We start from the raw sequence: 27419 nt of genomic DNA, 5'->3' as shown, positions 1-27419 counted from the left end.
CTAACAGAACCACAATTTGAATAATTCATAACTATTCTCATGTGTGGCTGTCTGAATAGACTCTTTATAGCGTGCGTTCATTTCTTGAGGAGTCTTTACCTGTGCCTTTTTTTCTCCTACAGATTGGTTAGGTATCTAATTGTTCTTCCTTTTGTAAATTTAAGAGCCTATCACTTACCTAGTTAACATAGACTGCTACTAGAGTGTTTAATATGGTTAGCAAACATCCTTGTCAGATATTAAAGCAACTCGTTTGATTCTCTTAAGCATCAGGAAATAGAATGCCAGTATATTTGGTTTCACAAAGTTTTAAATCCGCTTTTGTAAATGTTAAGATTAATTTCTTGCTCAGTGTGAACAAAATTTGTAACATAATCTGTGCTGGTGCGACCCACTTAATTTCATATGAAGAATCTAATCACCTAGGGAAAAACAGTTTTTGCGACATAATGCTTCTGAGTGTACCCAGGAAGTTCACCTGCCCTACCCCATAGAAAGGGGAGGGAGCTTACAAGGTTGTTTGCTTCACAACTCTGTCTTCAGACTGGAGGGCACCTAATTTCCCACAAATTCAAGGTAACAACCAGGGCTCAGCGGTCACCAGCTTGAATTAAGCAGCATGGCTACAATAACAACAAACCAAACCAAAAAAAGCCCCAAATAACTGCTAAGGTTAAAATTAAAACAGGACAAATAATTGGAACCTCTGTAAATGCAATTTTTTGGGTCACTTTTAAAGATTATTCTTTCTTTTATCATACTACAAAGTGTTTTACTTTTAGGGCACTGGTTTAAATCAAATAAGAAAACTTGTTAACAACAACAACAAAAAACCCATTGTGATCTACTGAATAATTTTTGCAAGCACATAGTTTCTTGGGTCGCTTTTAGCAGCTGACCTAAAAAATATTAATCGGATTAGTATCTATTCTATTCATGAAAATTTCTTATAAAAGAACAAGGCTGTTGTAAGCTATCTCAATTTATATAATTAATATAAAGATGTTCTATTTTACCCTTAAGATGTTTTCAAAACACACTCCTCTTTTGAATTGTATTAATGGTGCTGTAAATAATAGAGGTTTCTTTGTGTTTTTCTTCTGTTGACACATCACAGAAAATAGCTATTTTTAAATAGCACTGTGAAATAGATGACTACATACGTATCCTACAGATTACTCATTGTGAACCTGGAATCATTTTGCCCTATTATTTATGAAAAGTTATTCCTCAATTTTTGTTGTTGCATTTTTCATCTCTTTAAAATTCATAATTATATATTGATATTCTGGATTTTTCCTTATTGAAAAATATACTTGGTTTTTAAACTTAACAATAAAAAGTTACACTTCTAGTCCCTTTTCTCCCTAAAAGTTAATATCACATGTACAGTGTGGAGAAGTTGAAAAATACAGAAGGATTTATGAAATAACATCAAAAGCACACAATTCAACTATCAGAGATAACCAATATCTACATTTTGATGTATTATTAACATTTATATATTAAAACTCTTGCATAATTTTGAATATTGCATTCTTTTGTTTAATGAAAGACGTAAAAATAAACACAGTATGGTATTATATATTCTTTGAAAATATTTTTTAGTGGTTGCATAAAATTCTACTATTTGAATATATAAGAATTTATTTAGCTCTCCCTTATTGTTAAATATGTATTTAGTCTTTTTCAAGTTTCTTTTTATAAGCAATATACCTTTGTATATAAAATTTTGGTTATATCTTGAGTTATTTCCTCTGAATAGATTCTGTGACGGATGGGGTAACTTTAAGTTAGAAAATCTAAGATAGAATTAGCAGGACCTATACCTATAATTTAGTATAATACTTCATTTTATTGATAGGAAACTGAAGCTCAATGAGGTGAAATAACTGGCTCAAAGTCCAGCCATGAATTTTTCAAGTGCTAGAACAGAAACTGGGGTTCTGTGTGAGTTCTTTGATTTTTGTAATTTCACCATGCTGACTCTAAATGCAGTTCATCTCTGAGGTGTTCCTCCCCTGATCCAGTTTAGTATCATCTGTGAAACTCCGTGAATGTGCTCTAGAGTCCAAGGCAGGAATGGGAATTACTTGGAGATGGGTGACATGGGCTTTCCTGTCAGGGACAATCCACATGGCAGTATCTCCAAAGCCACTTTTCACTGATAGTAAAACAGAGTATATACTGAGCAGAAGCAAAATACTCCGAGGCCACAATCTGTCCTGAGAAGAAAAAGATTCCCAGAGAGTTGAGAGGTCAGGATGCTTATAAAGTTAGTGAGTTCAAATTGACATGAAATTAGGCAGAGCTTTGTGTTGGGCCCTGAGTCCTTTTATGGCCTTGTATTCTGTCAGGAGAGTGGGAGATTTGTGTGATTTGAGTGGCAGCCTGCTAGGTAACTCAGGGGGGAAGGGGAATAAGTACATGTCTAGTCTTCCCCTGTGACAGTTCCATATCCTATACACCCAGGTGTGTTTGCACAGCTAAGATCACGTCTCCATTTGAAAGGATATATTCTCTCTCAGCTAGAGGGAAAAAGTAAGGATATGTCTGAAAATCAAGTCTGCCTGTGAAGTCAAGGAAACAAGCAGATTCCTGAGACATCGCTTCTGAAAGAATTTTTCTTAGTCTGAATACACAGTACTTGGAGATTATTGTTTTTTGTCTCTTCCACATGACTTATTCTAAAATGAGATGACTTATTCTAATACAGTAACTTTTAATTAAGTACCTTCTAAAAGCACATATTACACTAGATGTAGGCAACAAATATTGATGACCTTTACCCAAGATGGGCAGATAAGACTATGGATAAAGAAAACATAGCTTGAGATATAATATATGGGAAACAAATATAATCAACTGACTTGAGAGTACACAGAGAATTAGGTCACTTTAGGCAGAACGTTTAGGGGGAAAAAAATCACCCATTCAGTGTGCCCTAAGCTTGAAAAGCATTTGCTTTTGGGATATTAGGTGTGTTTTCCCAGATTCTTTTACTTTGTGTTCAGGGACTTGGACTATATCATCAGTACAGCAAACATTCTAAAGGTCTGTGCAGGGGGCTTATGTACCCTAAGAGCATATTCAGTGACTAAGATTAGATGTAGGAGTGATAGAAGCTACTGAGTTTCTCCCTTCCTTTGTAACATGCTTGTGGGAAAGGACAAGTAATTCAGTAATCAGTGAGTGGGGGAGGGTGGACAGTAACTGGCAATCAAGCAATATGTGTATATATATCATAGGTAATGAGATGGAGAGACCAGGAAGCAAATGCACACTGTAGGCACCCAGTAAAAGTTAATTATTGATGACAATTATGATAAAAATAAAGGGTATTAGAAAACTTCAAAAAATTAAGGCAGCACTGTGGAAGAATAAATTATTGTGGGAAAACACAGATTAAGACACAGAACAGGACAGAAGGTGATTTAAAGGGAAAGATAAAAAGAGAAGCATATGTGGTTCAAGAGAACACATAGCAAAATTCCTCAGGAGTAACAGAAAAAGAATAGTAAAGTAATACACACTATTGAGAAAATTGTCTGAATAAAATGAGAAAAATAACAAACTAATATTTAAAATTTCATTCTATATGCTTAAATGAATTCCATTATTGGACTGAATGAAAAAGGTTCATGTGGTAAACACATTTTATATAAATTGAACCAAAAATTGACCAGTGATGCCAGTAAAATATGAAAAAAAATCTGTCAGGAGGGATTGTAGTAGACTGAATAGTGTGATGGTTAATTTTATGCGTCCACTTGACAGGGCCATGAAGTACCCAGATATTTCATTAAACATTATTCTGGGTGTGCAGTGAGGGTGTTTTTGGGTGAGATTAACATTTAATTTGTAAATTTTTTTTATTGCAGAATATTGGGGAACAGTGTGTTTTTCCAGTGCCCATCAGCTCCAAGTCAAGTTGTTGTCCTTCAATCTAGTTGCAGGGGGCTCTGCCCACCATCCCACGCAGGAATTAAACCAGCAACCTTGTTGTTGAGAGCCTGGGCTCTAACCAACTGAGCCATCCGGCCGCCCCACCGTCAGCTCCTTGTCTTCAATCTAACTGTGGAGGGTGCACCTCACCGGCCCATGTGGGAATTGAACAGGCAACCTGTTAAGAGTTCACGTGCTAACCAACTGAGCCATCTGGCCGCCCCTGAGCGAGATTAACATTTGAATCAGTAGATTTAATAAAGCAGAGTACTTGCCCCAATGTGGGTGAGTCTCATCCAATCTGTTGAATGCCCGAATAGAACAAAACCCTGAGCAAGAGATTTTGCCTGACAGTCTTTGAGCTAGGATACCGGTTTTCTCTTGCCTTCAGACTCAGAGCGAAACTTACTACATCGGCTCTCCTGGTTCTCAGGCCTCTGGACTACAGATCTAGGGACTTCTCAGCCTGTATAATTGTGTGAGCCAATTCCTCACAATAAATCTCTTTCCATATATATCATATTGGTTCTGTTTCTCTGGAGAACTCTAGTACAAACAGTACTAGAAAACCCCTCAAAAGTCCATGTTCATCAAGAAACTCAGAATGTGACCTTATTTGGAAATAGAGTCTTTGTAAATGTAATTAGTTAAGGACTAAGATCATACTGAGATAGGGTGGGTCCTAAATCCAAGGACTAATATCCTTGTAAAAGGAAGAAAGGGCATAGAAGGAGGAGCACACATAGGCTATGTGAAGAGAGAGGCAAAGATTGGAGTTGATACGGCTACAAGCCAAGAAAGCCAATGATGGCTTGAGCCACCAGAAGATAGGAAGAGGTATGGAAGTATTCTTCTGTAGGGCCTTCAGAGGAAGGATGACCCTGCCAATGTGTTGATTTCAGACTTCTCTTTTCCAGAGCTATGAGAGAATACGTTTCTGTTGATTTAAGTCACCAAGTTTGTGGTAATTTGTTACAGCAGCCCTAGGAAACTATAACATGGAGTTTCTGGGAAAGGTTTCCTCACTCAAAAAAGAGACTCACAGAGAGAAACCAAAAAGTTGGTGGATAAAGAAATGGCAAATGGTTCTGGGTGGTTGGGGCACAGGCTGAGTGGTGAGTCAAGCCCAAGAAGAGCCTGAATAGGTTATAGGGCTCAGCTGCCGTCACTGGAAGTGTTGAAAAGCAGCAGATACTGGATTGTGTGAAGGACTAGGTCAAGGGAATTATGAGTCAGGAAGCAAAACCACTCCCTGAAAATAAGGTTTTGTTTTCTTTCCACATTCTATAGATGATGGGGTCCTTTTTGTGTACGTGTTGGCTAAAGTGAATTGCCTGTTTCCTGTTTTGTGATTATCAGCACTTCCTGGGGATGCTGCCCAGCTCATGCCTGTCTTCTGTTCTTGTACTTCTGGTAGTTCAGGTTCACTGAGGGGCAGAGGACAAGCAGCGGAAAGCGCTTCTGCAGTACGAGAAACTAGCCTTTCATTCCCTTTAGACGAGGAGAGTGTTGTATGCTTCTGTGATGCTTGCTGCCTCATGCACTCTCTGTTTTACGTCATCAAAACTTTGGTGCAATATTTGGTCTTTTCTATACTCTAAGTCCTGTCCCCAAATCCCATCTTCTCCACTAAAGTTATCTTCCAAAAAGGGACTTTTTAAAGTGAAATTTCCTTTTTCAGGAACCCTTTGTCTCCCCTTCTAACAATGCCACACCCTCTCATCCAATCCATGTCCCCGGAACCCAGTTAGTTCACTCTAGACTTTGGAAGGGATGAATAGCCACGACTATCTATCTTGTCAGCATGCTCACGTGACACACCTGCATTTTAACAGGAATGCTCTGGAGATGCTGAGTTTCAGGGGGCCTGGAAGGCGGCTGATGTAGGTATTTTTGAACAGAGGAGCATAGTGACCTGAGAGGAGCTGATCTTTGGAGTCTCATCGACTTTGAATTCGGGATCCACTACTTGCAGACTGCATGGACTTACGCAAGTTACTTAACTAGCTGAATCGCAATTTCATCACCTAAAATTGAGGATAATACTAGTACCTACTTAATGGAAAGATGGTGAGTATTAAATAGGTAACAAATGGAAGGTACCTCCATATGTGGAGCCTGCGACAGAGTAGCCTTTAATATTTTAGAGCAGGGTTTCTTAACCTTGGTGCTACTGACACTTTGGGACAGATACATTCTTTCCTTTAGGTGACTATTCTGAGCATTGTAGGATGTTCAGCAGCATTGCAACGTCTACTCACTAGATGTTAATAGTATCCCACACCCCCGACCCTATGGCCTGACAATAAAAAAATGTCTACAGATATTGTTAAATGTCTCGTGAAGGGCAAAGTTGCCCCCAGCTAAAAAACACTGCTTCAGAGTCAAGTGGGCAAGACTTTGTTCTCAAGAAGTGGTTGTAGATGATTTTCTCTCCCAACTAAATGTAGAGCAGAATCCATACAAATGATTTTCTTATGAGTAGTATCGTTTTTCTTACTTGAGTAAGAAACCACCATTTTTCTCCCAAGCACTGAAGTGTGCATCTTATCTGGGGTACTTCTTCACTTTTCCCTCTTGATGGGCACGGGGAGGTGAAGTAGTGGCAGAACATGAGGATGTGTCTGACCGAAGAATTATTTTCCAGTGCTGATATTTCACTGATGTCTTATTTCTCTCTGTAAAAATTCATGCTTATTTTGCTTTCAACTGAATAGTATATTCATTTTTGTTCTCATAAAAATGTAATGTCCCCCTTCCCCTTTACTTGAGCAAAACATTTTAACAGGGGTGATATTTCTTTCTGGGACTTCAGAAGCCCAGGCATACAACCAAGTAGCCCAGTTAGAACACAATCGTGCTACAAAAATGAACTTCGAGTTGTTGTTGGTGTTTTCTTCAGAAAGTGCCAGGTATTTTTTATTTTATGACTTAATTTCACCATCCAGCTAAAAGTCTTCTTCTTCTACCCATTTTTCCTATGCTTTTACATTGCTTTTTTAAAACAAGTTAAAAGGGAGAGAAAGGTTTGAGAATCCTTAAAAAGTCAACTTGAAAAAGATTATACTATGAAAAAATGAAGTAAACACTGAAATATTTTCGTAAAAACACTAAATAATCAGAATCATATACATCTGGAAAACGTTATTTGGGAGCATGAGTTCTAAGACACTTTGTTCTGTATTCTGTAAAATTATGTCAAAGATGTTAGGATCCAGTCCCCTTGCTTCTCCGGTCACTCTTTGCTCCACTATCAGACTAGAGGGAGGGACATTATGTTAAATGCTTATTCTCATTTTTATGATTTAATGAGCTACTTCTGAGAGCTACTGTTTCACCAGCCCATTAGAAACATCTGGGGTGGCTAAGGAAGAATGAAGGCTTGGGTCACCCAGCTGAAACCAATGTCAATGTTTCAGTTACTCATTTATGTTCTTCAGATTGTCAGACACACCTCCATTTGCTTACTAGGCAGTCACAGTTTCTGCAGTTAGTATACATTAAGCATGAACTCTATGTGTGAGTATGAAAGGGATCTGAATATTTTAATGAGAAGGCAATCATGAGCTGAACTAGTCTATTATCTTTGTTATTAGGTCAGACAACACATGAGGGCCTTAAGCATCTTTCTGAAAGTGGACTAATCATATTTTACTGAAAAGCCTTTGTGCTCACAGAGGACAGTCCTACACACAACAGCCTCAGAGCTGGATGATATGGAAAATCTCACAGTCCTTTTTATCAGATAGAGGAACTCCAGTTAAGAACTGAGCTTAAGACAGAGACTGACAAGCCCTGCTTCTTAGGCCCTTTCACTCCTTGTACTATAGGAAGGAAGAATTCAAGAGAGAATGGGAAGGCTTTTATATTAGGGTAATTTTACCATTATGCTTAATGCCTGCAAATGTTTCTTCTCAAAGGCGAATTCAAGGTGCTGTGGGAATCTGCCAGGGATTCAGGTGGTGGCATGCTTTGTCTTACTCATGGTGGCACCCTTGGCCATAGAGGAGGTACATGGACTGAGGGTGGCTAGATCTGTGGTAGTATAAAATGGGGTTCTATTGTACTGAAGTCATGAGAAGCTCATTTACTGTGGATGAATGGGAAGAATGTAGCCTTATCTGAAATGCAGTAAGGCTTTTTTCTCTCTAAATGTGACTTTTATAGATGCTATTACCCTGGGAAGAAATTCAACTTCAGAAGATAAACCATGTGATACTGGAGTTGTTTATATACAGAGGGTGCCAAAAATAATGTATACAAATTTTAAGAAAGGAAAACTGTATTAAAATTGTAATACTCAATATATATCGATAACAAAAGATGAATACAAGTCGCATTTGACTTCTGCAATTACAAGAGGTGCTCAAAGTGGTTACCATCAGCATCCAGACACTTCTAATTACAGCAAACTACTGCCTGAGTAATGTTGACCAAAGTGTCCACTTGTATACATTTTTTTTGGCACCCCGTATGTATAAGGAAGGAATAGTATAATAATAAAAACTTGTTCTTAGAAAAAGACAGCCACCTTACTCATAAATGCAACTAGAACTGGAGGAATAAAATACATGTATTTGTCTGGGTCTAAAAGCATATCTGAACACAAATAATCACAGTAAGATTTGTAGTCCAATGTTACAGAATTGTTAGCAATTAAAAGGATAGACAGCTACATTACTCATCTGCTTTGATGATTTGTAATTATCAAATTCAAAGTTTAAGGTTTTGCTAAAATTAACTATACATTTTAAAAAGTCAGGGTTTAAAAGTTACAAAAATCAATTGATAGCTAAAATACAAGATAAAACAATAAACTGTCATATTTCATAATATGTCATAAACATAATATAAATGTACTAACATTAAAACACATTATTATTTACTTTTGTAAACCCATCATAATCCTTAGTTTAGGATAGGAAAACATTGCTCCACCCATTCTTGTGGTGATCAGAGTTTTAAACATCATACTTATGTAGATTAGGAGATCAAACATGACGGAATAGATAAATACCGTACCTGCATCCTTCTGTGAACACATTAAAATTACAACTAAATTATAGAACAATCAACTTAAGAACTACCTGAAGTCTAGCGGAACAGCAGTCCTATGACTGAAAATATAAAGAAGAAGCCACATCAAGACTGGTAGGAGGAAGAGACGTAGAACAGCACTCAAACCTCTGTGTGGCAGTTGAAAATCAGGAGAGATACTTTGGCCATGGAGGTTAGCCCCGGAGGAGTGAAGAACCCCAGTCCTCCACAACAGGCTCCCCAACCCGGAGTAATGGTGCTGGGAAAAAGAGCCCCCATAACATCTGGCTGTGAAAAAACAGTGGGGATTCCAAACATCTGGGTAGGACAGAAGGCTGCAGAACACCCAGATGTCCTCTTAAATAGCCAGCACACAGACTCATTCGCTTGCAGGCACTCATCTTGGTTTACAGTGGAGGAACAGTGACTTGTGAGCCATCGGAGACATTCAGGGTGAGGTGGGATGCAGACTGAGGTAGGTGGCTTTGGAGGGAGGATTAAAAGACAGTCAGCATTTTCCCTGTGTGATGTTCTGCTCCCTTGCATCTGACAGGTAGGCACCATCTTTCCAGTGTTGAGCCTGCACCACCATGGCCAAATCTGAATGTGATTGGCTTAGTGAGCTCTGCTGCTTCAACCTGCTGACTCACTAGGACACACCCCACCCAACTCATGCACCACTGACGACGCTTTCTCTGGGTGCCAGTCCCACTTGCATTACATACTTTCTTGGAAAACTATCGGAGTCTGGCAGGCCCCCAGCAGGTAGTGATTGGCTTCAGTGTGCTCTGAGATTTTTACTGAGTAGCTCCAGGCTCAGCACTGGCACCAAATCAGAGTCTAACTAACCTGGTGACCACAGCTCTTCCCACCCTAGTGACTCCCTGAGACCCTGACTCATCCAACTTGCATACCGTATGAGGCTCTATCAGCGGCCAAGCCTTAAGGGAGCTGGCAGGTGGCAGGAAGCCTTGGGGTGTCCTGGATTTTTGCAGTACCTCAGGACTGGTACTAATGGCAGACATCCTCAGGTTTGTACCGTGGCCTCTCCCATGCCCCTCCAGGTTCAGCACAGTCAGGGAACACTGTGGATCCCTTTGTAGCTCCTACCAAGTAGTCCCCAAACAGTCACAGGCAGTGGGTGACCTGGGCCTCCACTGGAGCACCTCCCAAGAGGCCCCAGAACCAACATACTTGGAGGCTGGTTTCAGATCACAGGAGAGCACCACCCAATTAGCCCCACAAATGGCACACGCAAAGGATGGTCTCAACAGGCACTAGAGCCTGCTGGGACAAATCCCACTCAGTGAGGTAAGCCCCCTGCACAGCAACCTGTAAGCTTTGGACATGGCCAAACCCCATAGCCAGTCAGAATAAGGTGCAATCTCACCCACTGACATGCCGATAGCAACCAGGCTCAACTATAACAGGAGGGTCCATATAACTCACACAAGGGACACTCTGGAGCACCCGGAGCAGGTGACCAGGGAGGCTGCCACTGGGTCCCACAAGACACCTACTATATAAAGCTACCCGGCCAAGACTGAGAGACATAGCAGATCTAACTAATATATAGAAAAACAGAGGCAGCCAAAATGAGGAAACAAATAAATGTATCCCAAATGAAAGAACAGGAGAAAAATCGAGAAAAAGAACTAAACAAAATGGAGGTAAGCAACCTACCAGAGACAGAGTTCAAAACAATGGTTATAAGGATGTTCAAGGAACTTAGTGAGAACTTCAACAAAAAGATAGCAAGTATGAAAAAGGGCACTGAAACCATAAAAAAGAAACAGAAGTGAAGAATACAATAACTAAAATGAAGAATGCACTGGAGGAATCACTAGCAGAATAGATGAAGCAGAGGATTGAATCAGTGATTTGGAAGACGAGGTAACAGAAAACACCTAATCAGAACAGCAAAGAGAAAAAAAGAATTCAAAAAAGGAGGATAGTTTAAGAGACCACAGGGACAGCATCAAGCATAACAACATTTGCCTCATAGGAGTAACAGAAGGAGAAAAGAAAAAGCATGGGATTGAGAACCTATTTGAACAAATAATGACTGAAAACTATCCTAACCTGGAGAAGGAAATAGACATACAAGTCCAGAAAGCTTAGAAAGTCCCAAACATGGTGAACCCAAACAGGTTCACCCCTAGACACATTATAATTAAAATGGCAAAGGTTAAAGACAAAGAGAGACTCCTAAAAGCAGCAATAAAAAGGCAACTAGTAAATTTTAAGGGCACTCCCATAAGATTGCCAGCTGATTTCTCAAAAGAAACTTTGCAGGCCAGAGGCAATGGCATTAAATACTCAATGTGATGAAAAGCAAGGACCTACAACCAAGACTACTACTCTACTCAGCAAGGCTATCTTTTTAAATTGAAGGACAGATAAAGAGTTTCCCAGACAAAAAAAGCTAAAAGGGTTCATAACCATCAAATCAGTATTACAAGGAATGTTAGAGGGACTTCTTTAAGACAGAAAAATGAAATCAAAATTATGAATAATAAAATGGCAATATAGTGGAACCTCGGTTTTTGAACATAATCTATTCCAGAAGACTGTTTGAGTTCTGAAACGTTTGAAAACTGAGGTGCGGTTTCCCCACAGAAAGTAATGCAAAATGGATTAATCCATTCCAGACCTTTAAAATCAACCCCTACAACTGCAAATTTAGCATGAATTTTACTATCTAATGATACCATAGATCCTTAAAATTTACGGCGTTCGTAAACCGAAACGTTTGTCAACAGAGAAGTTTGAAAACCGAGGTACTACTGTAGCTATATATCTATCAACAATTACTTTCAATGTAAATGAATTAAATGTTCCAATCAAAAGACACAGGAGGGCTGAATGGTTAAGAAAACAAAACCCTTACATATGCTGCCTACAAGAGACTCACTTCAGATTGAAAGACACACTCAAGCCTGAAAGTAAAGGGATGAAAAAAGATATTTCATGAAAATGGAAATAAAAAAAAACAAACAGAAAAAGCTCAGATAGTAATACTTATACCAGACAAAATAGACTTTAAAACAAAGGCTATAGGAAGAAACAATGAAGGAGCCAGTAATCCCACTTATGGGTATTTATCCAAAGAAATCCAAAATGCTACTTTGAGGGGACGTGCGCATCCATATGTTCATTGCAGCATTGTTTACAATAGCAAAGATGTGGAGGCAACCTCGGTGTCCATCAATAGAAGAATGGATAAAGAGGAGGTGGTACATATATACAATGGAATATTGCTCAGCAATGTAAGGGAATGGATTCTTGCAGACTGCAACAGCATGGATGGACTTGGAGAGTGTTGTGCTGAGGGGAGTATATCAGACAGAGAAAGACAGATGCAACGTGATTTTACTTATATATGGAATCTAAGAACAAAATTAACAAACAAAACAGAAACAAGCTCATAGATACAGAGAACATTTTGATGGTTGCCAGATGGGAGGGGGTTTGGTGGTGTGGATGAAAACAGCGGAAGGGATTAAGACGTGCATATTGGTTATTACAAAGTAGTTATGGGGATGTAATAGCATGAACAATATAGTCAATAATATTGTAATAACTATGTATGCTGTCTTACGGGTGTTAGATTTGTTGGGGAGATAGATGGGAGGGGGTTATGGACAGGGTGAAAAAGGTGATGGCATTAAGAAGTACAAATTGGTAGTTAGAAAATAGTCATGGGGATATAAAGTAAAGCATAGGGAATATAGTCAATGATATGGTAATAACTATTTATAGTGCTAGATTAGTCAGGGGGATCATTTCTTAAATTATATAAATGTCTAACCACTATGCTGTACACTGGAAATTAATATAAAATAATATTGAATGTCAACTGTAACTGAAACATTTAAAAGGGGAGAAGGTGAAGGGGAATGAGGTCTAAATACCCAGGTTTAAAACAAATAAGTCATGGGAATGTAATGTACAGCATGGGAAATATAGTCAATAATATGGTGATAGCGTGGTACAGTGTCAGATGATTGCTGGACTTATCATGGTGATCACTTCTTTAGGTTTATAAATGTTGAATAACTATGGTGTGCATCTGAAATTAATATAATATTGTATGTTAGCTACATTTTAAAAAATGTTAAAAAAAATGAAAACAGGGAAAAAATTTTAAAAAAAGCCAAAGCTTTAGTCATTAAGACAATGAAGTATTAGCAATAGGGTAAGCAAATGTACTGATGGGGAAAAAAAGCAAATAGGCCCCCATACACATATGGAACCTTGACATGTGAGAGAAGTGGCAGTGTAGAGCAGTGGAAGAAGGATCTCAAAATCATCGCACATACAAAGAATTAGTAGATGAAAGACTTTAATATGAGAAACACAACTTGGAGGGCAAGGAGAGAAGCATAGCACAGGATTTTTAGGGCAGTGAAAATATGCTGTATGGTATTATAATGATGGCTAGATGTTATTAATATTTGGCTAAACCCATAGAATGTACAACACCAAGAGTGAACCCTAATGTAAACTATGGACTTTGGGTGATAAGGATGTGTCAATGTAAGTTCATCAGTGGTAACAAATGTCCCACACTGGTGGGGGATAAAGATAGTGGGGGAGGCTGTGCATGTGTGGGGACAGGGTATGTGGGAAATCTCTGCATCTTCCTGTTGCTATAAACTAAACTGTTACTAACAAAATTGTCTTTAAATTAAGAAAACGAAACAAAAAAACAAACCCACAACTTGGGAACTTTCTGGGGTATGGAAAATTTTCTTAAATAAGAGACAGTGTAAATAATAAAGAAAAATATTTACATATTTTACTATAAAAAATCATACTTATGTAAAGATAAACAGCATGATGCAAATTCTTCTAGGGAAATAAAGAGGCAGTTGACAAAAGACAGCTTAACAAGGCAGGAACATAACCTGGGCAAGTAAATGCAATTCTTATTTTTTCTAAATAATATATACTTATCTTACTCAAAGATAGACATAGCAGTCTACATATGCAAGTCATATTTTTAAAAATTTTTTTTCACTCCTGGAATGTTGACAAGTTATCCACATAACAACAGTAGACCAAAGACATAGATATGTATCTTTTTGCTTTAATATGTCAGGTATTTATGGAATACATTGTTTTACACTTTTCAAAAAAGTGAATACGTATATTTCAATCACGTTAGTTGCCATTTTTAGCATCACATTTTGCCTGTCATTGCCAGGACTATTTTGGGCCTGCACCATGAAAGGGCAGTTTAGGGCTTTTATGCTGGGTTTTCACACACACAAATATAGTCATGCACACAGACAGTAAACATGATGCCGGCCAGAAAGACATTTCTGGTTTTGCTCACTGTATGTCCAGCACCTAGCAAAGCTCCTTATATTTATTTAATTCTCCAAAAGTGCTTGATGAACAGTAAATCTACTTCTACATATTATAGATAAAACCCAAATCAATCTTATCTTAGTCTTTTCTTCTTAGACTCCAAACTTCTATTAGGGGAAAATAAGATCAAGAATATAGGGATACTGGCTTGTTTGTTGTATGGTGGAGAATAGCTACCGTGTTCCCCCGAAAATAAGACCTAGCTGGATAATCAGCTCTAATGTGTCTTTTGGAGCAAAAATTAATATAAGACTTGATCTTATTTTACTATAAGACCCGGTCTTATCTAGCATAATATAATATAAGACCGGGTCTTATGTTACTTTTTGCTCCAAAAGATGCAGTAGAGCTGATTGTCCAGCTAGGTCTTATTTTCTGGGAAACAGGGTAGGTGGTAGAAGACTCAGATAGATCTTAATTGTGGCTTTGTTGCTAATTATTGGGGTAGTACCTAACCTCTCTGGGCCTCAACTTCCTCAAATATAAAATTGGGGGGTTGCTATGGTCTGAATGGGTGTGTCCCCTCCCCCCAAATTTACATGTTGAAATCCCACTGTGATAGCAGTAGGAGATGCCGTTGGGAGGTGATTAGGGCATGAGGGGTAGTACTCTTGACCTAAATAGGATGAACGCTCTTACAAAAGAGGCCCCGCAGAGCTCCGGAGCCCCTTCTACCATGTGAGGTCTCAGCAAAAACGTGTTCAGCTATTGACCAGGCGGAAGGCTCACACCAAAATGCGACCATGCTAGCACCTTGATTTTATACTTCCAGGCTCAGAACTGTGAGAAATAAATTTCTGTTGTTCATAAGCTACCCAGTCTCTGGTATTTTGTTATAGCAGATCAAATGGACTAAGATGGGGTCTAGAAGGCTTTCTGAAATATCCCTTCTGATGCTTAAATTCTATAATTCTAGGACCTGATTCTGTAGCAAACTTAACTAAGCTATTACTTGGAATAATTATACCTTATTTATCTCAGGCTCCCAGGTGCCTAGCACAGAGCTCGGTATATATTACATATATACATAAGAGATGTATATTACACATAAGAAATGTGTAATATACATTTGTTGTGAGGACTAGAAAATAATATTCATAAAACAACAAAAACAACAAAGTAAAGTTCCTGGTACACATAAGAGATATGCAATATACATTTAAAGAACAAATAAATGAACGATCATTATAGGTATAAATATGGCCTGAGAATCATTAGGATTTTTCACGAAAGGAAGGAAATCCTTCTCTATGGATACTGATTTTTGCATTAAACTGAAGTCAGAAGATTGATTTGGAAAATATGAGTTTTATTCAAATCAATTATTATTCTTACACATGGTACTTGAATAGTGTGATTAAAAACATTTCAGAACACATTTATGTACTCTCTTAAGAAGTGTGAATAGTATTGCCATATCTAGAGAAATTTTTATTTTGCATTATACACAAACCCTTTCATAATTAGTCATAAATATTCATTTCATAAATATTCTGAAATAAGAGACAGAATCCTTGCCTTAAAAAGCTCCCACCTCTAGTGGTGATTCTAAATGTCATTCAGGCCTAAAATTCTATCAATCTACAGTTTTAGAAAATCATCATTTTCAGGCATAGGCTCACATCAATAAATGAGTTTTTTGCATAAACAGGTTTCAGAACCACAAGGTGCTACATCTTTTAAACTTGTTGCACAGAAATAGTGCTAATTTTGGCATCATCTTAAACATAAACTTATTTGCCAATGAGAAAAAAGAACTCTGTACTTATAAATAGCTTACTCCTCAGGAAATACTTTAAATGGAAAAATCTAGCATTATCATACACATATATTCTTATAGGATTAAATCAGAAAGCTCTTAGAGTGGCAGTTTGCCGCAGTGAAATGATATGGCTTAGTATTCTTGTTCTGCTACTTTCCAGAAATATGACTTTGACAAATTATCTCAACTCTTGGAATCCTAGTTTTCTTATCTAAATAAGGAGGAAAATAATAGCTAATTTGAGGAATTATTTAATGAACACTAAATAAGATGATGTTCGTGGAGCGTCTTTGGTGCTTGGCACAGAGTGGCACAAATCCTCTCTGTAAGGTGGTCCTTTTCCCCTAACGAAGCTCTCTTTTTGCTTGTAATAGCTAGATGAAATCTTCATCACACTGGAACCACTCAAGAATATCTCAAAATACGAAGCTCCATATTTCACCTAACACCAAAAATGAGGCTACTTTGAGCTTGATACAGGGAGAGTCAAAGATAAAAAAGACTTGGCATTTGTCACTGATGAAAATTTCAGAGGGAGGAGAGACGGATAGCATGAGAAATGCCAACATGAGCCTGTGAATGCCTGAATGAGATTGCTCTTCTTTCTGTTGTCTACAATAGGAGTTGATCTTCTAGAAATGGCCCAAAGGGCTATATGAATTCAGAGACAGGACTGGTAAGTATTGACTCAGGAGGGGTTTATCAATGACCTCCCTGTAATGGTAACGGCACAGCTGTGATGGATCTTGAACGATGACTAGGATATTGCAAGTCATGAAAGAGCTCACGTGTGCTTGTGGGTGAGGGGGACTGGAAGGGGGGTGTGATTCTGAGGAGGGTCTAGGCAGAAGAACCAGCACAAACAAAAGTAAAGGCACAAGGCATGGCTTAGAGAAGGCAGATCATTCCTGCGTTAGCAAAGGTCAACTGATGAGCAGCAAAGGCAGGCAGAAAGACTCAAGAGGTTTGTCGTGCCCGTATTGACATGCTAAGGAGTACAGGACATAGGTTATGTCCTGCAGTTGATGGGGCAGCCATCACTGGCTTTGGGATAGAAGTGGGTGGAGGTAGTTAGATCATGTTGGCTACTGTTTGTTAGGTACCTACTCTATACCAGGAACTTTGCTTTGTTGTTTTTGTTGTTGTACGAATACCATTTTCTAGTCCTCAAAACCAAGTAGACATATCTTTTTAGGTGATGAATCTGAGGCTCAGAATTTAAGTAACTTGCAGCTCAAGATGACACATTCTTAAATGAAGCAAATGGCATGAGAGGAGCAATAGCATTTTTAAATATTAATTTCACAGCAAACTATTAAAGAATGGAAATGATGAGGTCTGAATGTAAATTAGGAAGTTGATTTCAGGCAGTCATGTTTTACAAGGGAAAGAGAGGAGAACACTGAAAAAAGGGGATTTGTGTTCAAAGCAAGCCCCTTCAATACTTAGGCAAGATCTCTTAATACAGGTATATTCTGGAATGATGTAAGTTTATTAATAATAAACAATGTTGCTTCTGTATTTTAAAATTATTTGATGACTATATTACATGAGAGACAGTGGAACATCATAATTATTTGTTCAGGCTCTGAAACCAGGCTGTCTGGATTTGAATTTTTTATCCCATCTTACTTAACCTTGGGCAGGTTATTCCACCTTTCTGGGCTTTAGTTTCCTTATCTTTAAAAATGAGATTAATATTACCTATGTCATGGGGTTGTTGAAGCATGAAACGTAGTATATGTGTATACACAACAGTGTTTGATATAAAGGAGGAACTCAGTAAGCCTCAGCCAGTGTTGCTCTGTGCCTTTGTCCTTATTCACTAATCATTTATTTATTTAGAAATTATCTTTAGTGAGCCAAGCAGCGGGCTAGTTTCCAGGGATACAAAGATGGATAACAGATGATTTCTGCCTTTAAACACATTTGATTTTTCCCACATTATACTCTGTGAGTCACCTGACTACATCTTGGTTAAAGCACTTCCTGAACTATTTGGGCACCAGCGATTTAAAAATCTCTCTTCAGAATGTTGCTCATTTGTGTAAGGACTAAACTCTCTACTCTTCCTCCCCCTCCCTCCAATATGACTTGAAGATATGTTTGTCCTGCCTTATCTCTTAGGAAAGATATTTCCCTTTACTCCTCAGGCAACGTGCTGATGTTAGTGAGATTATTTCAGTCATCTCCTCTTACTTATGTGTACTACACCCTCAAATGTGAGTGTTTGCACCACTGCCCCAGGAGTCTCTTCCTGGCTAATTCATTTGACTTATGTGTGATGTAGTATCCACTATTAATGGGTGTATTTCTCTTCCTGAAAGTACTTTTTTTTAAAAAAACATGATTTTATAAAGCTTCATTTCTATAAGCTGGAAAGAAACATTAACGATTAGAATTTTCAGTGTTGTACCAAACTAAGGAAGATGTATTTTAAGAACATTGGTTATTTGCTGCATCTTAAACCACACCATAAAGCTACTATCCCTGTGTGTCCCAATTTTAGGTTATAAGGGTTCAAAAGTAATTTTACTCATGATGGCATTTTCACATTGTCTGGAGGATTCTCAATTAGGCTTTGCAGGTTTAACATTAACATTGGTTGACTAGATGAAAACTATGGGTAGGAGGGACACCATGTCCTTTTGAGTGTACCCATAATACATTAACATGGACAAATGACCAGTCACAATGACCCCTGAGAAAAGATTGAAAAGGGAAATGTCTACATAAATAAATGAGAAGAAAATGAAAATAGCCAGGCACTTGCATTTAAAATAACCAAGTGAAGTGCCAAAATGATTAAGTGAAAAGCTACTGTAATAGCAAAGAGGCCCTTTAGAATGAGTGGGATTGTTAGGACAGTAGTGGATTGTTTACCTGTCAAAAAAGACGGACACTGGCACCCTGATCACTTTGCTTTCCAATGCAGTCAGTATTTTTTTAGGAAATGGGAAATGTTCAGATCACAGGGCACCAAGTAGCAAACAGCTATTACTAAAAGAGAAAGGTCTGATTCATCATGAAACAGATCTGAAGTTCTAAATTTAAATATGAATGTAGGAATGAGACTGATGCCCTAAGAAGAGGTTCTTATACGATACATACAGAAGCTTGTGAAATGTGAATATTAAAAAAGTAAAAATCATATTTGGTATGTATCTGAGACTCAATTTAAAAATCTTCCCATGAACTTGATATGCAAGATAAGAATACTAGCAATGATTTTATTAACAGCAACAAATTAACTACCACACTATACAGATTAGAATATGCCTTTAAATATGGATGGATCTTGAGATTATTATGCTAAGCAAAATAAATCATACAGAAAATGTCGAGAACCTGTGATTTCACTGATATGTGGGATACAAAGCTGAAAACAACAAAGGAACAAGACAAACAATGAAGAAACAAAAACTCATAGACACAGTGAGTTTAGTGGTTACCAGAGGATGGGAGGCGGGTGGTAGAAGAGGGTAAAAGGGATCAAATATGTGGTGATGGAAGGAGAACTGACTCTGGGTGGTGAGCACACAATATGATATATAGATGATGTATTACAGAATTGTACACCTGAAACCCATGTAACTTTACTAACAATTGTCATCCCAATAAACTTTAATAAAAAAAAATATATGTGTGTGTATATATATATATATATATGTATATACGTATATATATGTGTATAATATGTAAATGTGTATAATATATATAATATATAAAAATGTATATAATATATAAATGTGTATAATATATAAATGTTAAATGTGTATATATATATATATATATACACATATATATAAAGCTATTTTTTTTCAGCGTAAAAAACTGCACTTCACATTTAACTTTATATTTATTTACTGAGAATCATTTATTTTCCTTGGGACAAGCAAGTAGCCCCTATTCACTTTTCTTCCACTAATTTTGGGGAGAAATTAATGAAGTACTGAGTGGTTAATCAGGATGTGACTAAGAAAAGAGAAAACACTTAAATATTTAAAACAGACAGGATTCAATCCAGAGAAATGGTCACACAGATGATGGAAGAATTGAGAAGCTAAAGTGGGGATAGTGAATCATCTTTGAGATTAGCAGCAGCAGGAAGTCAAAGGCACTACTACCACCCACAAGTCTCAAGGGACAAAAGGAAGAGTTGATATTACTAGAGCTCAGAGTTCAAGGTCACGGGGGGGAAGCTGGAGGCTGGGTTTGGGGGCTGGAAAAACCAGCCTATCCGGGTCAGCTTTCATGGAACCAGCAGAGTAGGAACAGGGCAAGGAATGGAGGTGAAGATAAAAAACAGGTACACACAGCCACAATCGGAAAATAGAGAGTTAAGTAAATACGTTTTCTGTTTTCCTTTTCTCCTTCAGAGTAATGTTACACTAGACAAATTGATTTACTGATATTTTTAAAGGGCACTAAGTTTAGCTCCTAGGAACTGCATTTAACCAACATCTTGTGAACAAATGAAATCACCATTTTAGTTCCATATACAATCCCAAGAAACCAAACTTACACACCCTTAAGATTATGAGAGAATTATCCACCTTCATTTTGAAGTTAATCAAAAGTACACTGTCTTTTGGATTAGATTTAAACAGTGGTCAATCAATTCTCGGTCAGTTGCACTGTTTTATTCAGAACTGTGAACAGAGATATATTCTGATGTTCGGGAAATCACCATTCTTCAAAGTAGATAATAAACCCACACTTTGAAAACTAGACTCAGGAGGAGGTGGAAAGACACACAATTTCCTCAAGAAGACCACCACTCAATTCCTCGATTCCTCTGAGTTGACAACGGCATATTGCAGACTAACTGTAAAGTACGAATTTGTAGGCCTATGTCTTTTGTAGTATGAAAGGGTAATTATGCATGATGACGTAAAAAGCATTGATCCATCCATTTTATAGGCAGGCAAAACAAAGCTTAATGTGTGTGAGTATGTGTGTGTGCTTAATCGTACACAGCAGTTTAGAAACTACACCTAACCGAAACCATGCCCTACTTTAAGTATAAAATCTCCCCATGGGCAGCCTCTGAAATGTTAGCCTTTTCTGACGCAGAGACTTATTAATGATTAAATTGCCATTACTACCATCAGATTTCCCTCTAGTTTATGCCATTAAAACATGGTTTTGTCTCATTTTGGCTTATAACTCTGATGTTAAATGCATTATTTTAAAAATTAGATGACCTTTAGCATAGAATGAAGTATTATGGCATTTGCTTAACGGAAACCAGGAAGAGATGTCCGGGCCATCTCTATATCTCACACCTCATAGTTCAAATGGTCTTTGATAATAATAAGAAAATAAACAAAAGGCACAGAAACTAAATCTTTCACTGTTTGACACCTCACTAAAAGTACAAAACGTTGATACTATTTAACCCCATTTTCTTTACATGCAACGAGAGAAGCATTTTGAGAGGAAATAGTTCAATATCCACCTTAAACTCTTTGTCTCAGACACACTCACCTAAAATTCAACGAAGAAACAGCATGAACTTTCCAAAAGCATGTATTTTTTCTTTGAAATGGCAGTTGACTATGGCATTTGAAGACTTCCCAAGCACTTCATCCAGGAACTGGTAAATTCTATTTATCTGCAATGAGAAAATAGACTTTTATTTAGCTAAGCACCTGACACATGTTTATTACAGAAACAGAAAGCCAGAATAGGCAGATCTAGAGCATATGGTAGTTTACAAATTCCCTTATACACTAAAAGTGATTTATAATACTCAAATCAGAACCTTGGTTTTCATTTATTATAAGAAATATTTAGAAAAATAGACACTGTGCCAGACAGAGGCCTTTTAGAGCTGAGGATGGAGAGGCCCAGGGGAATGAAAAGACTGTACAAGATTAAGCCCCTGGTTAGTAACACAGAGTGGCCTTGAACCCTGGGCTCCTAACCTAACTCTTTGTTTTAAGTTGATTAAAAACCCAGATGAAGGAAAACATGGAATCTTAGTGTTTTCTAAGCAGGTAATTTTCTGGAATACTGTGTCACCATAATTTCTACTAAAGACAAGGAAATCAGTTGAGTCAGTGTCCCAGACCAGCATTTCCTCTACCGGTTTAAGCTTGAGCAGTCGTAAGTAGATATCCATATGATTTATTAAGTTGTGCAGTAATAACAAAAGTAGTAAATAGTTTGTAAAATTGTTAATGTTTCTTAAAGAAGCTGAACAATTTTATAAACTTTTGCCTTCTGAAAACAAATCACAGATGAGAACTGAAAGAGATTGCACTTCCCAATGCGAAGACTCGGCTTGGTAGTGACCCAGCTACTCCACCCGCCATCTCCCATCAGCCAGACTTTCCCACCATTTTCTCTTCCTCCTTCCTTTTCCCTTCCCCTCTTACCAATAAACACGCTGCTGTTACTACCATGTTTCCTCAAAAATAAGCCCCAGCTGGACCATCAGCTCTAATGCGTCTTTTGGAGCAAAAATTAGTATAAGACCCCGTCTTATATTATATAAGACCCGGTATTATATTATATTATATTATATTATATTATATTATATTATATTATACCGGGTCTTATAGTAAAATAAGACCGGGTCTTATATTAATTTTTGCTCCAAAAGATGCATTAGAGCTGGTGGTCCAGCTAGCTCTTATTTTCGGGGAAACAGTATCCCAGCTTGCTAAACGGTCGGAAGAAGCAGAAATATGAAGCTCAGGAAATCCCATGTTAAAATGAAGGAAATGTGTGGACTAGAGGGGAATCACAGAATATAAAGGGGAGAAGGCATCTGATGGTAGTGGGGGTAGAAAAAGAAGGGGCAGAAGGAGCCTCGCTCTGTACCCTGGATGGGGGTAGGTTCCCCATGTCTCCAACTCCACCCTTGCACTTTCCTCCCCCAATTGTCTTCTTTAACCCAGATTATCTAAAATGATTACAGTAATTATTTAGCTTTCATGGCTTCAGGCATCCTATGATTTTAGTTTCACAGAGGAAATTCTATGCAATAACTCTCCTTGCCTCTAATACAAGTTTTCAGATATATTCATTATTGCATGAGATTTATTTAAGAGCAGATAAAGAAATCTCATGACACATTAGAATACAACCATCTTTCCCTGTACTTAGATTCTAGGTACATATATGTATTTGGCATTCTTTGAATTAAACGTATTATTACAACAGTAGTACTTTCAGATATTTTTTTTGTTTTCTTAAAGTACATGCTACTTTTATTTTTTTTAATTGGGGTTCAGGTAAAGTAGACATATGCATCTGGGAATAAGTTATATATTAAAAATATTATCCTCTTATCATGAGTGCAACTCTTCAAACCATTGCATCAGAAAACAAATGGATACCTTACACAATGTTATATACACTATTATTTACAAAGTTCACACACATAGATAAACTTACATCCAACTATGTCTGGCAATATAGAGTCACTCAAGAAATCCTTTGTTATTGACCTGGGGACCCCTTTGGATGGTTCCATTGGTCATTGCTCCTCTACCTGGCAGTTTTGGGAAGGAGTTTTGCATTTTAGTTTTTTAACGAGGTCTCTGGGTCATCACAAGCTGCAACAGACTAGGAGGAAGATGAGACGAGGCTCCGACAGAGACGCTATGTTTTAAAGTACCCCACAGGGTGGCTCAGGTTGCACACCTTAACTGGATCTATGACTCCAAGAGAAGTTGCAACTTGGATAACATCTTGATTGTAAGTCGGCTTCAGTTTTTGCTATTCCTCCTCCACCAAGAAGTGGCCTCTGTTTCAGCCTGTTTCTCACAGCAGTGAGCAAAAGCAGTTGTCTAATCTGGAGGCAGCTCCATCCCTACCCCTCTGGGCGTCTGTTGCCTGGAGTATATAGAACTGAATAGTATCCATAATTCTTTTCACAGTCAAGCCTCCCAAACTGCCACTAAATTAAAGCCTGCTCTCTCCTCTTGCTGCAGCCCACTGGACACTTGCAAAGCAAAATTCTCATGTGAACATTGGGTGGGAGTAGAAAAAGATACCTTTTTCTCTTTAAATTTTTTTTCAATTTTTGAAAAATTTATGATATGGTCTGCAATCATCTTGAACCATCAAAACACTTATCTACCTCAGAATTAAACAATAAGGCCTATTTAGAATCATACATATGCCAATATAAATGAAGAAGCAGAGAACCAACAGCTTCTAGAAACAATTTCTACAGTTACCTACATTTTATCACTGTCTCTTAATCCCATTCAAGGTAGGCATCTTCTGCCAGGGTCCCAGTGATCCCTGCCTCCCAGTACTTATCTCCTTGTATAATGAGTATATTATATTTCTGATAAATTATTTTGAAGTATAAATTTTAGTACTTCTAGAGCTGATGCTTCTTGCACAGCATTCTTTCTAAAAAGATTTAACTTCATAAAATCATTTTTAAGTAAGTCTGAATTTAATTTGGATGCAAATTTAAACAATGACGTTTTATTTTATTTAATGAATGAATGAATTTTATTTTTTAAAGATTTTTATTAAAATTTAGTTAATTTACAATTCTATATTAGCTTCAGGTGCACACCATAGTTATTCACCATTTATATACCTAAGAAGAGATCATCATGATAAGTTCAGCAACCATCTGACACCATATCATGCTATCACAATATTATTGACTATATTCCCTATGCTTAACTTTACATCCCCGTGACCATTTTGTAACTACCAATTTCTACTCCTTAATCCCTTCACTTTTTTCTGTCTGCTCCCCAACCCCCTCCCATCATTCACCCCGATAATTACAGTACCCATCTGATACCATACATATTTACTAGAATATTATTGACTACGTATATTCCTTATGCTATACCCTACATCCCCATGACTACATTGTAACCACCAATTCACCTGCCTTTTCACACCCCCAACCGCCCTCCCATCTGACAACCATCATAATATTCTCTGTATTTATGAGCTTGTTTCTGTTCATTTTGTTCTTTACATTCCACATATAAGAGAAATCGCATTACACTGTCTTTCTCTGACATACTCCACTCAGCACAATACCCTCCAGGTTCATCCATGGTGCCACAGATGCAAGACCCCATTCCCTTCCATTGCTCAGCAATATTCCATCGCATATATGTACCACTTCCTCTTTATCCATTTTTCTATTGACAGACACCCAGGTTGCCTCCACATCTTGGCCATTGTAAACAATGCTGCAGTGAATATATGGATGCACACATCCCCTTGAAGCAAAGTTTTGGGTTTCTTTAGATAAATACCCAGAAGTGGGATTACTGGATCCTTCACTGTCTCCTTTTATAGCCTTTGTTTTAAAGTCTAGCTTGTTTGGTATAAGTGTTGTTACTCTAGCTTTTTTTGTTTGTTTGTTTCCATTTTCATGAAATTGTCTTTTTCCATCCTTTTAGTTTCAGTGTGTGTGTGTCTTTCAATCTGAAGTGAGTCTCTTGTAGGCACAATATGTAACGGTTTTGTTTTCTTATCTATTCAGCCACCCTATATGTCTTTTGATTGGAGCATTTAATCCACTTACACTTAAAGTAATTATTGATAGATAGTTATTGCCATTTTATTATTCATATTTTTTTATCTTTTTATATTTTTCATATTAAAGAAATCCTTCTAACATTCCTTGTAACTGGTCTGGTGGTGATAAACTCCTTTAGCTTTTTCTTGTCTGGGAAGTTTATTATCTGTCCTTTGAGTCTAAACGATAGCTTTGCTGGGTAGAATAATCTTGGTTGTAGGTCCTCGCTTTTCATCACTTTGAATATTTTGTGCCAGTCCCTCTGGCCTGAAAAGTTTCTGTTGAGAAATCAGCTGCCAGTCTTATGGGGGATCACTTGTAGGTATCTAACTGCTTTTCTCTTGCTGCTTTTAAGATTCTCTCTTTATCTTTAACCTTTGGCACTTTAATTATGATGTGTCTGGGTGTGGGCCTCCTTGGGTTCATCTTGTTGGAGAGTCTCTGTCATTCTTGGGCTTGCATGTCTATTTCCCTTGCAAGGTTAGGGAAGTTTTCTGTCATTATTTCTTCAAATAGGTTTTTAATTCCTTGCTCTCTCTTCTCTTTCTGGTACTTCTCTGATACAAATGTTGGTATGCTTGATGTTGTCCCAGAGGCCTCTTAAATTATCCTCATTTTGGGGGATTGTTTTTTCTTTTTGCTGTTTTGATGGGATGTTTTCTGCCACCTTATCTTCCAAATCGCTGATTTGATCCTCTGCTTCATCTAATTTCCTGTTGATTCCCTCAAATGCATTATTTTTGTTACTGTATTCTTCATTTCTGACTGGTTCTTTTTTATGTTTTCTATCTCCATTTTATGTTTCCTATCTCTTTATTAATGTTCTCCCTGAGATCATTCAGCCTCCTTATAACCAGTGTTTTGAACTCTGCATATGGTGGATTGCTTGTCTCTATGTTGTTTAGTTCTTTTTCTGGAACTTTGTTCTGTTCCTTCATTTGGGACATATTTCTTTCTTTCCCCATTTTGGCTGCCTCCCTGTGTTTTAGTATGTACTAGGTAAAAGCTGCTATGTCTCCTGCTCTTAGTAGAGTGGTCTTATGTAGTAGAAGTCCTGTGCAGCTCATTTGCACAGTCTCCCTGGTCACCTGAGCTGGTGCTCCAGATGTGTCCCTTGTGTGGACTGTGTGTGACCTCCTGTTGTAGTTGAGCCTTGGTTATTGTTTGCATATCAACAAACAGACTGACCCTCAGGCTGACTGGTTGTGAGGACTGGCTGTGACTACAGTGAAGCAGCTGTCTTGTAGGGGCTGACCATACAGGGCATGATTTCCTGGAGCAGGGCTCTGGTGGCTGCCCAGTCTTCCTTTTGGGTGTGTTGTGCTTGGAGGCAGCTAGGTGATGCTTGAGCTCAATCTGAAGCTGGCCACCAGGTGTGCCAGCCCCATGGCCTCCTATGAGGGGCCCCACCACAGGGAAAGTTCAGCCACAGCCTGTGCCCTGCTCAGGACCACCTGGCATGAACCACGATGCAATCCTCAAATGACTGCCACCTGAGCTGGACTTGCAAGTGCCTCGAGAGGCCAAGATGCAAACTGAGGCCGGCTGCTACTAGTGCTGGGCTTGGTTTGGACCTGCTCAGCAAGAGGTATGGGACATGTTGAGGCCAAATGCTGCATGTTGGGTTTTGTGAACCTCTGAGAGACTTTAGGAACATCCTTAGCATGAGCCAAGACAGGCCATTTGTATGAAAAAGCCATTGGAAATGGCTTGGGTGTGTCAGAAATTTGCGTGGGGCGGGGTCTCAGGGAATGACCAGGGCAGAGCAAACTATGTTAG

General features: G+C 38.1%; 1 protein-coding gene across 33 annotated transcripts in view; it reads right to left on the bottom strand.

Annotated features, from left to right (window-relative positions):
* The window catches only part of DTNA (dystrobrevin alpha), a 366357-nt gene that overhangs the window by 172585 nt on the left and 166353 nt on the right, over window positions 1-27419 (bottom strand). For all 33 annotated transcript variants that reach the window (XM_033135729.1, XM_033135733.1, XM_033135726.1 and 30 more), the window contains exon 2: window positions 21611-21737. The gene's annotated coding sequence lies outside the window, so the exon portion shown is untranslated. The remainder of the gene's footprint in view (window positions 1-21610; window positions 21738-27419) is intronic.

The sequence above is a fragment of the Rhinolophus ferrumequinum genome, chromosome 19, assembly GCF_004115265.2.
Source record: "Rhinolophus ferrumequinum isolate MPI-CBG mRhiFer1 chromosome 19, mRhiFer1_v1.p, whole genome shotgun sequence".
In the NCBI taxonomy this organism is placed as follows: Eukaryota; Metazoa; Chordata; class Mammalia; order Chiroptera; family Rhinolophidae; genus Rhinolophus; species Rhinolophus ferrumequinum.
This window is presented reverse-complemented; position numbering and strand designations above follow the sequence as displayed.